Source organism: Calypte anna, chromosome 14 (assembly GCF_003957555.1).
Source record: "Calypte anna isolate BGI_N300 chromosome 14, bCalAnn1_v1.p, whole genome shotgun sequence".
NCBI classification, from domain to species: Eukaryota; Metazoa; Chordata; class Aves; order Apodiformes; family Trochilidae; genus Calypte; species Calypte anna.
This window is the reverse complement of record NC_044260.1, coordinates 8300525-8316732: the sequence shown is the minus strand read 5'-3', so window position 1 is coordinate 8316732 and position 16208 is coordinate 8300525.

Sequence of the window (16208 nt, the reverse complement as noted above, 5' to 3'; positions counted from 1 at the left end):
GCCACAGACATCAGGAAGCCAGATCCATTGTATTTCCATGTATAAAACCTGAACCTTAACACACAGTTCCATAATCCATGAAAGATAAAATCAGTTTTATAGCAATAGAGTAAGGCAGAAAAGACCAAAACCTGCCTCTGCCTGTTTCAAACAATGAGATAATTTTAGTTCCAGACAAGCTATTTCCTAACATTATCTAAACTATATCTCATAAAAGTCTATGGACTCAACCTCCAAACAGGAAGAAAACAATGGATCCAAGTCTCTTCACTAACAATAATTCCAGATCAGTACCACAAGCTTACTGACTATGATGTAGGTAGCTCATTTTACCCAAATCTACTAGTAGTTTATTCCTTTTATTTTTATTTATCTAAAATCACAGCAAGAAAGTAGAATTTGCCATGTGCAGAATGAATGCCACCTCACACAGAATTTACTGATGGTGTCCCCAGTTAATAGACATGATGCTGCTCATATGAGTTTTCAGTGTAGCTACTCAACGAGTAAGATGTGGCATCTGTTTTCAGTGCAGGATATTAAGGTGTGAATAACAGGAGACAAGGAACAGTAACTATGGAGACAAAGAAGTGCTACATTTGGGAATTTCTATTTAAATATCTTTATAGTTTGATAATATAGTTGCGCAATTGCACTTTCTCAAACTAATATTGTATTTTAATTTTATGAAGAGGAATATAGCATGGGAGGCACATCTTGACACCTGCTTACACACACACATACACACACACTTAGTGGTGCATTTTGGCATTTCCATTTTTTCCAGAACTCAAGAAACATCCAGTTCTCTACTTACACCACACACGGGTAGCACTAATGTAGTAAGAAATATTTAATATGAAGATACGAAGTTGCAGTCAAACCTTCACTCTGCAGCTGGTTCAGCAACACTGATTTTACAGAATCACACCACAGCTGATGCTGGAAGGGATCTCTGGAGTTCATCTAGTCCAGCTATTCCCTTGCTCAAAGCAGAGTCAACCAGAGCACATTGCTCAGTGTCATGGCCCGTCAAGGTTCTGTCCTACAGAGACTTTACAGCCCCTCTCTGAGTAGTCTGTCCCAGTGCTTGATAACTCAGCTCAAGAAGACTACAGGATTCCTTTTTAAACCAAGGGATTAAATTCTTACAGTAAAGGCACAACTAATTCCAACAGTGAAAAAATTAATAAATAACAAATGACTAATGTTATACTGTGCAATAAAGAATTTCAGTTTCCAGAGAATATAAAATAGCAAATTCAATTCCAATGCAAATTGCTTTGGAGTTTTAAACATTAATAGAAATTTCAGGATCACTGAATTACGATTCCACATCATGTAAGAACATGTGGGGTCTCCTCAACCATAAAATAACTGTTAGCTCCTTATTACTTGCATTTCCACTTCAGATCTATCCTCTGCCCTCAGGCCTGCTAAAAACCATGCTATAAACCAAACTTTGTAGTAAAGCTTTGTCAGGAGAATATGATACGGTTCAGACTGGTATAAGTATTGTTTGGTGAAGGAAAGACTTTCCTAATTACTTGGACTTAATGGCTCTAGTTATTTTTCAACTGGAATCCATAAATATTTATCCAGTCTTTCCTATGATGTCCTTTGATCTCTTACATTTTTATTTTTAAAAAACACAGATAACAATCCTGTATCGATATTAGACAAATAAGTACAGGAGACAACACAGCAGTTTGAACTTTTGTTTGGATTTTCTCTCAGGATTTATAAACACCAAGGTAGTCCTTCACTGGATGCCAATGCAAAGAAATTCAAGCTTATACCCACACTGATCTGGTGCATTTAACACACAGCAGACTGATTCCATACAAATGAGTCTCCTGATCAGTTTTGCTTGGCTTTATTTTAGTTTGGGTTTTTTTTTCTTTTTTCCTAAAGGTATTTACTGGTTTACCAGCACTGAAGCCTGCAATATCGAACTGAATTTTTAAAGAGGAAAAAATTGAAGAAAAAAACCCAAACAAGGCAGTGGTTCTCTTCTGCTGGGAAATTTCACGTTCTAAAACAAATATTCATAAGAAAATTCAGCACAAGAAAAACAGGCTTTAAAAAAAGAAAGGGAAAACCAAAAACCAACAATGAAAATAATCTTCAGGTCAGAGGGCAACGAGAAAAGTGAGGTCAGGAAGGTAGTGGGACAATGAGCACTCTGTGTCCCTACTCTCCAGTCTAAAAATCCATCACAATTACTTTACACCCAAGCAGAGAAGGCACAGGAGCGGGGAGCTGCAGTGACACGGTGAGCACTGAGCAGTGCAGACCCACACGCTCAACCAGGCTTCACAATTAGTGTCACAGGAGTCATCCCCTGTGCTGCTGATTACCCAGGTCACAGGCACCCTGCAACAGCTCCTACAACTTGTGGCCTACACATTCTTGCTTGGTCCTTTGCATTCACACACAAGAAGGGAAAGTGTTTATTGAATGAGCATCTGACACTGTAGGGCTCAGACTAAACATCTTCTTGAAAGGCTATAATGCAGTTATAGCAATGTAGGAGGAAAAGCTACATACATTGTTTTAAAAGCTCAGCTTCAGAAACAAAACTAGTCATGTTATTACAAACATGCAACAAAGACAGGAGTGTATTCGTCCCCTCATATCACATCTGTGCCCTGCAGGCAATGTTCTGAGAGAAGTCTGTGAAACTTGTACTTGCAGCTATCTCAGACAGCTCCACCTATAACTGTCTCAGCTCTGGCTCTCATCGAGCTTGACACAGTGCCAGAAATGTGTACGTGACCCCTCATGTTCCTACGCAGCACTGGCTGTGTGGAACCAGTGAGCATTTCCAAACATGCCATACAGGAAAGCAAGGTAAACATGAAAATGGACTCTGGGCTTTTATTTGCTTCAGTTGTGCTCATTTGTGTACACTGCAGAGAAGCACAGGGACCTAAACACCCTGACACTCCTCAGCCTCTCCGGGAAGGACTGAGCTGCTGCTCTGTCCTGAGGGAGCTCTGATCCAGCCCAGCTTGTGACACTTCTGCACTGCAGATACTGTGATGGGCTGAGCTGATTAAATGTTAAGCAAAGATTTTACACACTGAGCTCGAGGCTGCTATGGCTACTGCATTACCTCCATCAGTTGTGGTACTGCTGGATCCTTTTGCTGTCCCGTGGCCACTCGCTCCTCCAATCATTTTCTTGTTATGTGCTTTTTGCTGCTTTTGGAGCTTGGCTGTCTTGCAAGTAATCTATATATATTGCTAAGCAGAGCTACATGTCCCTAGTTTTCAGTAGCCCGTAATCATTAACACTGCATAGCTCCATACAGCACTATGCAGAGTACTTCAGGGATCAGCAATGGCTGATGCTTCCCCTGTTGGTTATCAGTAAGTTTTTACAGTTCAGCTCTGCCAAGTCTACTGTAATCACTGCTGCAGGATTATGTGAAGGTACAAGAAGTGTCTGGTGAAGTGACATCTGAAAAATCTCATCTGGAAGAGCTTCAGTACTGATTTCTCTAAGCAAGAACAGTGGTATTACCATTGTCTGGAGATGTGCTCATGAACTTCTGAATAATGCATCAGAACTGCAGGGACACCACAAGAAACATCTCTTCATCTTCCCCTTGCAGAGTACATGTATTTGAGTGAACCATAACAGTACTTGAAGGGACAACTGTTGTTATTCAGGAAACCAGCTATATTGGTTAATTACTTCAGGAACCACAACCAATACTGCTTGGCAGTATCATCACAAATGTTACTTACTTCTAATGTGCTAGAACCAGGAATGTTCTTGAAACAAACTCCCAATTCTCATGGAATGGTTTTTCAAATGAGAATGGGACTAGTGATGACTATGTCCTACCTCTGACCCTTTGAAAGAAGGAACAAGAAGCTCCTTTCTCTGCAGAGTGTGGGGAGAAAGCATGGAAATCTCTGTGCCCACTATCATGCTAGAGTTTCAGAGAGCTGTACCAGAACAGTGAGGAGCTATGGAGAAAGCTCAGTTGCACATGCAGCCATTGCAGAACTGGGGATGTGCTTTTGCTGGTTCAGGCTGGTTTGTCTGAACTGGCTGCTGAAATTGCAGTTACTTGTTCTAACCTGTCTCTAGCAAGCTCTGGTCTCTGCCGCTACCCATGCACCTTACCCTGCCCCCTCCCTGGGAGCTACTACTACACACAAAAGCTTCTCTTCCCACTGTTACTCCTTTCTATTGGCTCAGACTCAGTGTCCCCACTTTACCTCTGGTCTATGGGAGAACACAACCCTTGCCAGGTCCCTCCCTGCTGCTATTGGATACACAAAAGGAAGGGCACCACCGTGCCTCCATTCCAGGCAGGAAAATACATCTCAAACAGAGTCAGGGAAAAAGCTGTTAGATGCCGATGTCACAAGTGCTGCCTGCACAGTGGAGCTTCCTCAATGTCCGCAGAGACACACAACTCCCATGAAGGGGGCAAGTTGCAAAGAGTGATTAGCTACCTTTATAACTTTGGGTGTGTTTGGGAAAACTACTTTACAACACTCTCAGCTTTGTAAGTAACCACAAAAAGACCCTCCAAAATAATTTATAATGAAAAAGTATAACCCACCAAATAAAATTTGCAGCAAATTGAAACAAAAAAAATCCTGCACTTAGGCACTGACAACAAGGTATTCCAGTTCAGTCTGTGGTATATAGCTATGCTAAGCATTCTCACTGCAAAACTGTCTGTGTTTTATTGTGTCGACCCTGTTCCCCCACTTTCCTGCTTCTATACCACAAAAGTAGATCATGGTCTTAGAAGAAGTCTGTCCTTTTGAAAGACTTATGTCAAAGTCTGTTTAAGGGGACCTAGCATTTTAATTATTTTGTGCCTGCTTCCTCACAGCAAAACAATCAGGCTGTGAAGTTAGAATTTTGCAGTTCCAGCAGAATGCTCATTTAAAGGCACTTCCATAGGTGTGTTGAAGCTGAAGATCTGCATAATATGCTCAGCCAATCATGCAAAGTACTGTTTGTAAAAAGAACATATATTCTTTCCTTGTGAGCAGACTGATAGCTCATCAATAAGATGACAACAACAAGGTAACATCCCAAACAAGCTGTGTTGATGTTAGTTACCAACCAACTAGCCACTGCTTACAGAAGTCTCTCTTCCTGACTGCTGAATATCAGTTCTGGATGCAATAGACTCTGCTACTATAGTGATAGGTGCACATTTTTGTGATGGAAATCCTACTCTATTATTGTTAAAAGTCTTCAGCACTAAGCCTGAGAGCCAGCTTATACAGTAATAAGATATAGGCTTTTGGTTTGGTTGGTTTCTTTAAGTTTTCTCCACTTTCTGTAGTGAGTAATGAACAGTCAATTGTTTCTTTAGTTGGCTGCTTCTCATTGGACCCTTCAATCTTTATGATTGATGTGTTGTAATTCATCAGTAGTCCAAATGCTGAAGTAGTTTGTCACACACAGAAAGTGTAACATTTTTTCTTCATAATGAAACATAATCTGGCATTCATATTAGGTAAAGTGGTTTACAATGTCTGACACTAAACATTTCTAATTGTTCTGAATATTTATCATAAATCATATCATTATCAAATCAAAATCATCATAGTCAAAACTCTCATTTGTTATTTCTTCTAAAACTAGGAGAAAACAGTTGCTTCTACAAGTGTTCTCTATTCTTCTCTTGTTTAGAAATGTCAGGGTATAAACAGAAAACAAAGTAGAAGCTTGTTTCCATTTTTCACTTCCCAGATTGCACTGAACAAGTGGCCTCTTACATACTGGACACAGAAGAAAAAATTATGCAAGTAATTAAAAGGCCAATTTTATTATTTCCAGACATCTCGCATATAAAACATTTCTCAACATTACCAAAGGCAACACATTTTAAAAATAAAAAAGGCCTTGAATTTTCTCCATCCCTCTAGGACTAAAGATGCCCAGCGTTTCAGTACAATACTACACAAAATAATCTTCCCCCTTCTAACTTGCCAAGATTTTTTTTTCCTGTTCCTTAAAAAACAAACAAAAGCTTGTTTTGAAAGAAATATGAAAGGAATCAAAGGAGTTGTGTTGAGCCAAAAGTCCTCCTTTCACCACCCTCACTGTACTCATCTGGAAAGCATCTGGCAAACAAATCCATTGATAGTTTAGAAAAGCATTTTATCTGTGTGCACAGGCTTAAGAAGGAAAGTGGACAGCATACACATTCCAGGGACTAATTGTACATTCCCTTTATATTGTTGTCATTTTGAAAACGTAAGGGTACAGCATAACCTCTACCATGCTCACAAAAGCCCCTTCCATGGCAACACTGTGTGAAACCCAGGTTAATAAAACTTGCAGCTGCATTGACTCAGTGCCATCCTCCCAACAACAGCACAGCAAGGAGACAGGAACACACAGAGCTCGTGGAGTTACTGGGGCTTTTTGCTCATTATTTGGTTATGCCAGATAAACTACACCTGTCATCTCAACCCGATTTCACTGCCTTATTTTTTACTTTACACCATGCTTTCCAGGTCTTTGAGATATGTAAGTGGCTGAGGCATTGCTCAATCTAGAGAAAAGGAGCAGAACTTGGACCAAAGTCTTTATGTGTATTTGCTGGGCTCTCACTCGATGCACACTCCTCAGCTCCTACACACTTGTTACTCACAATCCAAATAATGAACAGCAAAGTGCAGTTCCCTTTAAAATGTTGCTACATTCAAATGTAAAGGAGAGGTTTGTACCAAATACTGAGGAAATTATTATGTATCTGAAATAATTTTGAATGTTCACTAAAATATGACCATTTTCTGGACAACACTGGCAGGTGGATTCCATCTGTGAATCTAGGCACTCAGTGAACAAGTGCCAACTGGGATCACTCTGTAGTCTTGAGGAAAATCAAGCTACAGAAAGCAGTCAATGCATACTATTTTTTTCTTTTCTAGAATTGCCAGGAGTAAAGGCAGGTACTGTAGGAGGTAGAGAGTTGCTTATTTATCCACTAAGTCTTTTGGGAGCATGTGTAGGGGGAAAGACAGCAGCCAGATTTCTGAGTCAGAGCTTTAAAGATACTTCATTAAAAGCAAGTTTTCTTCTGTTGCTATCAATAAGAAATAGGGGGAAGTTCAGAGGTAGTCAAGAATTTTAACTGTTGAAATTCAACATGTACAACTTGACCCCCTCTTGTACCACTGGAAAAGCTATCAACACAGATCACACTCCCTAGATCAACAGATTCTGAAAATACCTTCTAAACCTATGGCCTAGATATTTCAAGTTTTCAGTAAAGCTTCAGACATTACATCTAAAAGGAATAATTTTCTTTGGGTAACTTAAATAACATCAATTTATGCCATCCTCTATAACCTTATTCACATAGCAATGCCAGGAAAGTACAATTCTTTCCCAATATATGTAATGTAACTAGTTCAGTCTCTCAGATGAGTATTTTCTATTTTAGTTTTTTGCTTTTTTGAAAAAAATATTTTCATTCTATTTAATTTTGTTGATGAGATTATAATATGGGCACAATAAAATAATAGATCAGTTCATTGCACTCTACACAAAGGACTGGGTAACAATAAATAATCCAAACAGAAATGAAGAGCAGCCTATAAATCCTGCCTCCATGTTGTAAGATGCATAAAACCAGACAATATATCCTCCTTAACTGGAATTACAAAGTACACATCCCTTCCCTGGCACATAAATTTAAGGCATGTAAGACACAGTGAGAAGCAGAAACTATGAACTGCACTGCCTTCCATACACATTTATGTAAATGCCACAATTACATTTCTCAAAACAGCATTAGGTAAATTTGTACCTGCAAAGAAATGCAAATATTTACATAGCAGTTTAAGTGGGAAGCATTTAGGATGGCTCTTTGCTAGGAAAAGATTAATTTTCAAATAAATGATCATTGGAAAGTTGGAATGTGGCTTGGCTGTTTATTAGAATTCAAGCATCCAGTCATTTAGGGACCCAATGACTCTTACCCCTCCGAGTGAAAAGCTAACCCTAAACCAGGATAAAATGTCTAATTACTGTCCTGTATATAATAAAACCCCATTTTTCAGTTTGTAGTTTTCTTTGTACTTGGCTTTGTGCAAGTGATGAATACAAGTACTCCAGTGACATTTCCTATATAAAGCGGCTGCAGTGGTGCATTCTCACTCCTTCCTCAAACATGTAAGATGTACATGCAAGATCTTTTTTTATATAAAAAGAATTAAAGAAAACAACAAAACCAAACCATTATATGAACCACTGCATTACACTTTTTGGCAGATGCATAGTCTCAAAAGTTATTTTCAATCTGCTACTTAAGTTAAAACAGGTTTGCAAATGACTCAGACTTTGAGGAGAGCCCTTGGGAATGCCTTCCTGGCTGTCTTGCAAGCCAAGACTCAGAGGACAAGGGGAGGAACAATCAATATTTTTGTGCAGGTAATTTTTTCTTTTTGGCACTATCAAACTGGATTTAACAGGCTATCATAACTGTCTTTAAGACTTCACATCTTCAACACTTGTGTAGTTCAGCTGTACAGCGTGCAGTATATTTCATTAGGAAGGGATGGCCCATTACTAAAAAGTACAAAGCTATCCCCTAAATCATAGAATCATAGAATTGGCTGGGTTGGAAGGGACCTCAAAGATCATCATGTCCAACTCTTGATCCACTACTGCTGCAGTTACTAGACCATGGCACTGAGTGCCACATCCAGTCTCTTTTTAAATAGCTTCAGGGACAGAGAATCCACTACTTCAGTGGGCAGCCCATTCCAATGTCTGATCACCCTCTTGGTAAAGAAATTCTTTCTAATCTCCAACCTAAACCTCCCCTGGTACAACTTAAGACCCTGCCCTCTTGTCTTGCTGAGAGTTGCCTGGCAAAAGAGATCAACCCCCACCTGGCTCCAACCTCCTTTCAGGGAGTTGTAGAGAGCGATGAGGTCTCCCCCGAGCCTCCTCTTCTCCAGCCTGAACACCCCCAGCTCCCTCAGCCTCTCCTCATAGGATCTGTGCTTGAGTCCCTTCACCAGCCTGGTTGCCCTCCTTTGGACCTGCTCCAGGACCACAATATCCTTCCTAAACTGAGGGGCCCAGATAATATAATAACTTATATATTGCTTTTGCTAACACAAACGGCACTAAAACAAGGTGTCCAGTTTAACAAAGCAGTACTATACACGGTCCCTAGATTGTACTTAAAAACCAGTTCTTACACACTGGTATGGAACTAATGGCACTAATCCATCCTCTTGTACTATTTGAGGTTTGCTTGTGTCTTTCAGACCTGAATCTTCACAGATCTTGCCATACCTGAAGTTACCCTTTTGTAAGCATGAGTTTTCTCCTTCCTGTTTGCCCACCCATTGTAAGTAAACTTAAATATAGTCCCTTTGATGAAAGTTGCTTGCATGCTGACACTTGCTAGGTATGCAACAGTTAGCTGAGAGACATGACATACCCTTAAAATTCCTGCACACAGGCAATCAGCATGATGAGACAGTGTATACAAGGTTTCAGGCAAAGCAATCTCCATCAGCATATTACCCACACACTCCTATGCAAAACCTAACAGCACATCACTTAACCATAGTCTGTCAAGCAAAATGTCTTAGATCTTTTATTTTTCCACTGTAACAACCTTAAACCAAAATTAGCCTCTAGATCACACTGTCAGTGGCATAATTATACATATACACATTAGATAACCAAATAAAGCCTTTTTGGTAGTCTACACTGACAAGCTACGGTGACTGGCTGCCTGCTTTGATTGACAAATCCTATCACCTGAAGCTTCTGCAATCTTAACTTTTCCCTTTGAATCCCCTAAATTGCTGACTGCTGCTCCCTGTACATCAGGCTTGATGTTGGTAGGGTTTGAGTCTGTGCCTAAGCTCAGATTTGAGTCAGTTTCATGAATTCTAGTGCTTGACTCTGCCAGTTTGTTAAAAAATCTATATCCAGTCCAGGCACTTTTCTGTGTAAATATCCTCTACTCTTAACTAGTTTTCAAGATACAAGCAAATGTAAGTTGTTTTTTGGCTTAGGAAAAGGTTAAACAAATAAAAGCAACAGCAAGACTAACATTCCTAAAAGTCTGAAAACCTCATACACTTCAAACAACAGAAGCATTGTCACAAATTGCCCTGATCTCACAGCTGCATGACCTGGCAGGAATAATGCAGTTTCCAGAACTCAAACTGAGGTGCTATGAGAGAAGTATTAGAGACTGAAATTCTCTCTTTTGCAACTGAAAACAGAGCAGTAAAAACAGAAACAGGCCCCCAACATACATCAGGTCACAGGCAAAATTTTACTTCTTTAGTGATTAAAAAACCAAAATAATAAAAAAGTAAATCACAGCATTAACAACAAAATCCTGGAATCCCATCTGGAATTTAAGGCTGGGATTCGAGATACACACATGGACACTCTATCCAGCACAGGAAATGTCCTTTCTTGGGAAGAGTCTACATTTTTATTTAGCAAAGTTCCTAACTATTACAAAGGCTAAAAAAACTTGTGATAAATTTAATTTCTCATGCTGTCTGTGGATTTGAGGTCCTCTTTATTGATACAGGATTTGTTATATGGCTTTGGAAAGCAATTTTGCAGTCCAGTGGCCTGAAAACACCTTTATACTCTTTTGAACTGTCTTCTTCATTGTTCAGGGCTGACCTGATCCATGTGCTCCTTTTCAATCCAATGGGTTAAATTTTTTAAAAGAGCAGGACCCATGATTTGCAACACCAGCAGTAATACACACAAAATGCTACAGCTTACAATTTTACAACATATTCAGTGATACTACAGGATGCTACATGTGATTTCTTCTCCTATTATGAACATGTCCACACAAGTGCAACATTAAAAAGTTAGAATAATTAGAATAATTTGGATTGTAAGGGACTTCTAAAGGTCATCTAGTCCAACAGGAAAAAGACTCATCAGTTTCTTAGTGGAGGTAGACCAGGACCAATGCAAGGAACTGCTTAAATCTGTAGAGAGAGATCACAGAGTAAGGGATGGATCACCATTCTGGTAAAGATCAGAACGTATTCTTCTGCTCAGTGAAAATTACTACACTTCATATACACCAGTAACCTCATTTGCCCTGGAGACCTAGAATGAGCCTATGCAGATTCTTTTCTGAGGTTTTTGCTGGCATTTAATTTATCTTAATGAAAAGGAGTGCGAATTCAGGACTTTTATCTTGCTGCACTGCAATTTGTTTACACTGGCAACTAGCTGAGTTTTTCTTTACAACATATAGGTTATAAATGTCTCATTTATTTTGACAATGCAACCAAAGATTGATACATCTCTATTTAAGCATTACATTTTTTAAAATTGCAGTTCAGAGTCCCATTTAGGTAACAAGCCAATAGTGATTTAACAGTTTGTGTTATCAATTACTAGTTCAGCTGCTTTTGGAGCTTTTTCTCTCAGCTCCTACATGGATACTCTTGCACATCCACATCCTCCATCTGCTACTCTCTGAATATTTTGGTATCCAAACCACTGAAACCACTGCATTATTTCTCTCTTGCTCAACAACAGAAGCAGAGAGACAGTGGGAAAGCAATCTGGCAGAATGACTCAACACCAACTTGCTCATTAAAGCATGTATCATCTGGAAGAAGTTACTGTGTACCAAGTGTGTTGCCTTGATCCCATTAATTGAATAATAAAATTCTACTTGAACTATAAAATCTGAAAGACAAGAAATACAGAACTGAAAGTAATCTATTATGCTGATGAAAGCAAAACAATCCACTCCTTTCAGCTCCCAAATTTAAGTGTTGTGTTAAAAATACATTTTCAATTTAACTGAGTTTTCAGAACTAAAAATAAGATATAGAAGCAGCTTTTCAAAAATTAGAATTCCACTTTTTACAGAAAAAGAGCATGGGGAGAACACAGAAGCAATATATTCTAAGATGTTATCACCAGCCTTGGACTGTGCATTTGCAGAGACAATATACAATCTGGTAATTACAATGATCAACTGGATTTATTTTGAATTACTGGTTCCATCACAGCTTCTTTCTGCTGAAGAAAATAACATTATGTATATTTAAATTTCCTAAAGAAATGAAACATTTTAATACTTTGGTGCCAGTTGTGGCACTCGTGGTGACATTTCCCATAGGGAGTATTATAAGCTTCCCTCTTCTTACTTATGCAGGAAAACAAGGGATGTCTAAGATGAAAAACTTGTTAAAATACAAACTTCTTCCATTAGGCTATAAAGCTGGCAGGACTTGCCAAACTCTCCAGTAGTGGGTATGTCTGGTAACCAGTCTGCTGGACAGGACCAGTACAGGTACAGTAGGCTCCCTGTTTTCATTTCAGATGGTCTTTGGTTTTGTTCCTTGGCACACTTCCAATCACATGTGTCTTTAAGCAAAGTCTTCCTAAGAGTTTGGAAGGCAATAAGGACAGCTTCTGATTTTTATGAAGCCCAGCCAAAATCTTCCAGCCTTAATCAGAAGGCTCAGGCAATTACTTGATTGCAAAACAATCTTGAATATATGAATCTAATTGGCACCTCTCTGTTCTACCAGTGATCCCCTGTAAACCACTCTATTACTAAGTCCTAGACGCTTTTCTTGGCAGTCAAGGTTCTTCCACACCCACACAGAGTGGGACATAACTTTTTAGCTTGAGGCTTTAGTACCCAGCCCCACAACACAGAATTGTAAAGATGCAAAATTGCAACTAAGACAGTAAAAATGCAGTTGTACTGCAGTTCCCACATTGTCTTTCCCAGCACATGCAAATCTCAAGTAGCTCTTAATAACGAGCTGCAGAAACAGACTTACTGTAACACCAACTGTCTGATTCTTTCCACTAGCTATAAATTTGATTCTTTTAAGATGTAGGAAAAGTAAAAAAGCTCTCCTGCTTCTGCCTGGAAAATAATAAAATCCATTCCCCCAGTCAAAATGTAGTTGCATTTTTCAAGGCTGATGTGCAATGGAGACAAGTTACTGCTAACTTATCTCTATAACCCTCCAACTCCCAGATAACTTAAATATGAGTCATTGGTTTCATGGTAACTTAAAATCTGTCAATGATCTTCACTGGGCCAGGCTGAGAACACTAGAGTAACCAGCACAGATAACAGCATTGCCATAAATAAAAAATTTAATTGACATCCAGGAGTATCAGTGTTGTCAGAACTTGAATGCATTCAGGTTGAACAACAGGCTACAGTAATTTTCTGTATAACTGTCACTGCTCTCTCTCTTGGAAAGTGATGATGATGATGATGAAATTTAAATACTCAAACCCCAGTTTCAAAAACATCATCAAGAATTTCTTAACACATCCCATACATCAGCATAATGAACTTAAACTATTCACTGGATAGACAATTTACAAGAATAAACAGAAACAAAAATCCAAGTTCAAAACCTCAGAGTTACTTTGCTATTACTTCCTTAAGTAGACATGAAGAAAGAAGCATTTTATTATTGCATTACATAGGTGTTCTTAAAGCCATGAACTACGTGCATTTCAGACTGCAGAGCTTGAAGGGAATTGTGTTCGAGGAACTTTACTAAAGAATTTAGAACAGAATACTTGTGAAAATTCCCCACCTTACTTCATCGTGTAGTCCAGAAGTACGGCAAGGCAAAAGAATAAAAACCCTTTAACTTATTTTCTATTATAGTCCATTTTGGATTTATCATTTGGATTTATCAGAAGATCTTCCTGCTGCTTTTCCACAGGTTACTCAAAAAGGCAAATGATGGCATTGACTGCCTTGGGAAAGCACTCTACTAGATTAGTCACCTTAACTGGATTAATTTACATCATTAACAAACATATGGATCCTATTTGTGATGAAGGTAAATGTCATTTATAGGATACATTTCTATATAGGCTTGTTTGCTTTTTAAAATGCAGAAAACTTCATCCACAGGAAGACTTCTGACATGTTATACACATAAAGAGGATTCTCCCACACAATGTATCTTGCCAATGTTTCTAATGATATAAGATAAACACACATGAAAACATCCAACTTCACTGCCTGTGCATACCTCTGTCACTGCACTTGCTCAGCTTTCCTGCTAATGAAACTCATTTCATGGCTCTCCTGTGCTGTGGCAGAAAGCTGGAATCCAAATCCTCTTTTTTCCCTGCCCAAGAATATTAATACAGTAATAAAAAAATGCTCCCTAGTTCCTGCAAGATAAGAGGCAAATAAGTGAGCAAGTGAAGCTCTAAGGATACCTGCCACAACTTCAGACCATGAATGCCACAATGAGACCATGGATGGTCTCAGTAGATTCAACCATGGTCACCCACCTCTAGTAGCATAAGTACTCTGTCAAGACATCTGAAACAAGTCAAATACTTGTGTGGGATTATGTACTTTTCCCATTATTTTTCCATTCTTTTCTCCTTTTACTTAACATCTTATGCACATTACCAAAGGTGCACTTTTTTCATAAAGATTTCTACTGACAGGAGGCTGCTCTTATGGTTAAAATACCAGAGTAAGCAGTGGGAGTTACTTTCCATCCCTGCTGTGCTCTTCAGTGACTGGATTGTGTGTATCTATTTGCTAGGATGTAAGGTAACAAATTCTCAGAGGGATTGTGCATCAGCATTTCTTAATGCTTAAGCCTCTACATCGAGCTTTGCTTTATTCACAGATATTTCTCATTGGCATAATCATTATGTGGCATATCCTGCACATGAATTTCTGTTACTTAGATTTCTCCCTTGCTTTTTCCCCCCTCACAGTAACACTGGTACTTGGCTTCAGTGCTGTAGAGGGAACTGGGATAATTTCTTTACCAAGCAGCAGATTTAATTTTAGATCATTTTGCATAGAATACAAATCCTTGATCATAAATCTGAACTGTGTTAAGTTCTGTACTCAGAATAATCAACACAACTGTGCTTTTCTACCTCAATAAAAGACAAATGTAGTTCTGTCACCCATCCATGATAGAGCAGTCAAAATGCTTTCACCTCATCTACTCTATCAGTATCATAACTGGACTCCTCTGTGTGGGAGGTGGAGTAGGTCAGTGTTGTTCCTTTTAAGTTGTTCCTTGGACTAGCAGACAAAATTTCAAATAGTTCCCATTAAATGGATGACTAATCATCAAGGTGCTCCTCACTCTCTGCCACTAAGCTGTGCAGTTTCTTCAGCAGGTCATTACTCTGTGCTATGTGCAATCTGTGTGTGCCACTTTGCATCAGCAGCAGACAGCCTGGGAAAATACTGCTTGACTGCATAATAAGTCTTTAATAATAATAAAAAAAGCCTTCAAACTCTAAAGCCTCTAGGGTTGTTAAGTTTAGCTAAAAATCTAAATGTTAAATTACACCCAATTGGAATTCACAACAGCATCTCAAAGTAAGATGCTGTGAGTAAGAGTATGTTAATGCCAGAAAAAAAAAAAAAAAAAAAAGAAAAAAAAAAGCACAGCCAGGTTAGATGGTTTAAATCTGACTATCATAGGAAGTAAGTAATGCCAAGTCAGAGGGAGTAATTTTCCAGCTTCATCTCATTCTACTTTTTTTATATCTAGGCAATACTGATGCTCAACCAATACACAGCCAAGTCTACTCACAGTGATAGTTTCAATTTCACAGCTAGGCTCACTCAAAAAAATGAGAGTCAAATTGCTCAGGTCACAGTCCAGCTGGGGCAACAGAAGGCAAGCTCATGGACTGCAGTAGCTCCCTCTGAAGTCAGCATGAGGTCTTATTATAACCATTTCTTAGCAAAGCATCAGCCAGAGTTAAAAAAAATAAATGTGGTCAGAGGAAGAGGGGCATGCTAGGTACTGGCACTGACTCCTTTTGTTTATGCCCATTTCTACTGTAGATAGGCAGCAAATATATATAAATTCTCCTTTTCTCATGCCCACAACATCAGATCAAGAGGGGATATCTGTACACCTGAACTCAAAACCAGGATTTTCCATGTTCCACATGTAGAGTCACAAGTGTCTGTGTATTGAATTAGACAGCACCAGGTAAACAACTCTTAACTGAAAAAGGGTTTCAGCAGCTAAATCAGAAGGCAAAGCACCACAAATCCCATGCAAGTATAAATCATGCTGTTGTGCCTCTTGCTTTCTGTCCTCCTGACATTTCTAACTCTGGCTGACAGCATTTCCTTTGGGAATCTATCAAAAACATGCAATTCCCAACAGCTCCAGATGCAGTGGGGAACTTCCTCTTGG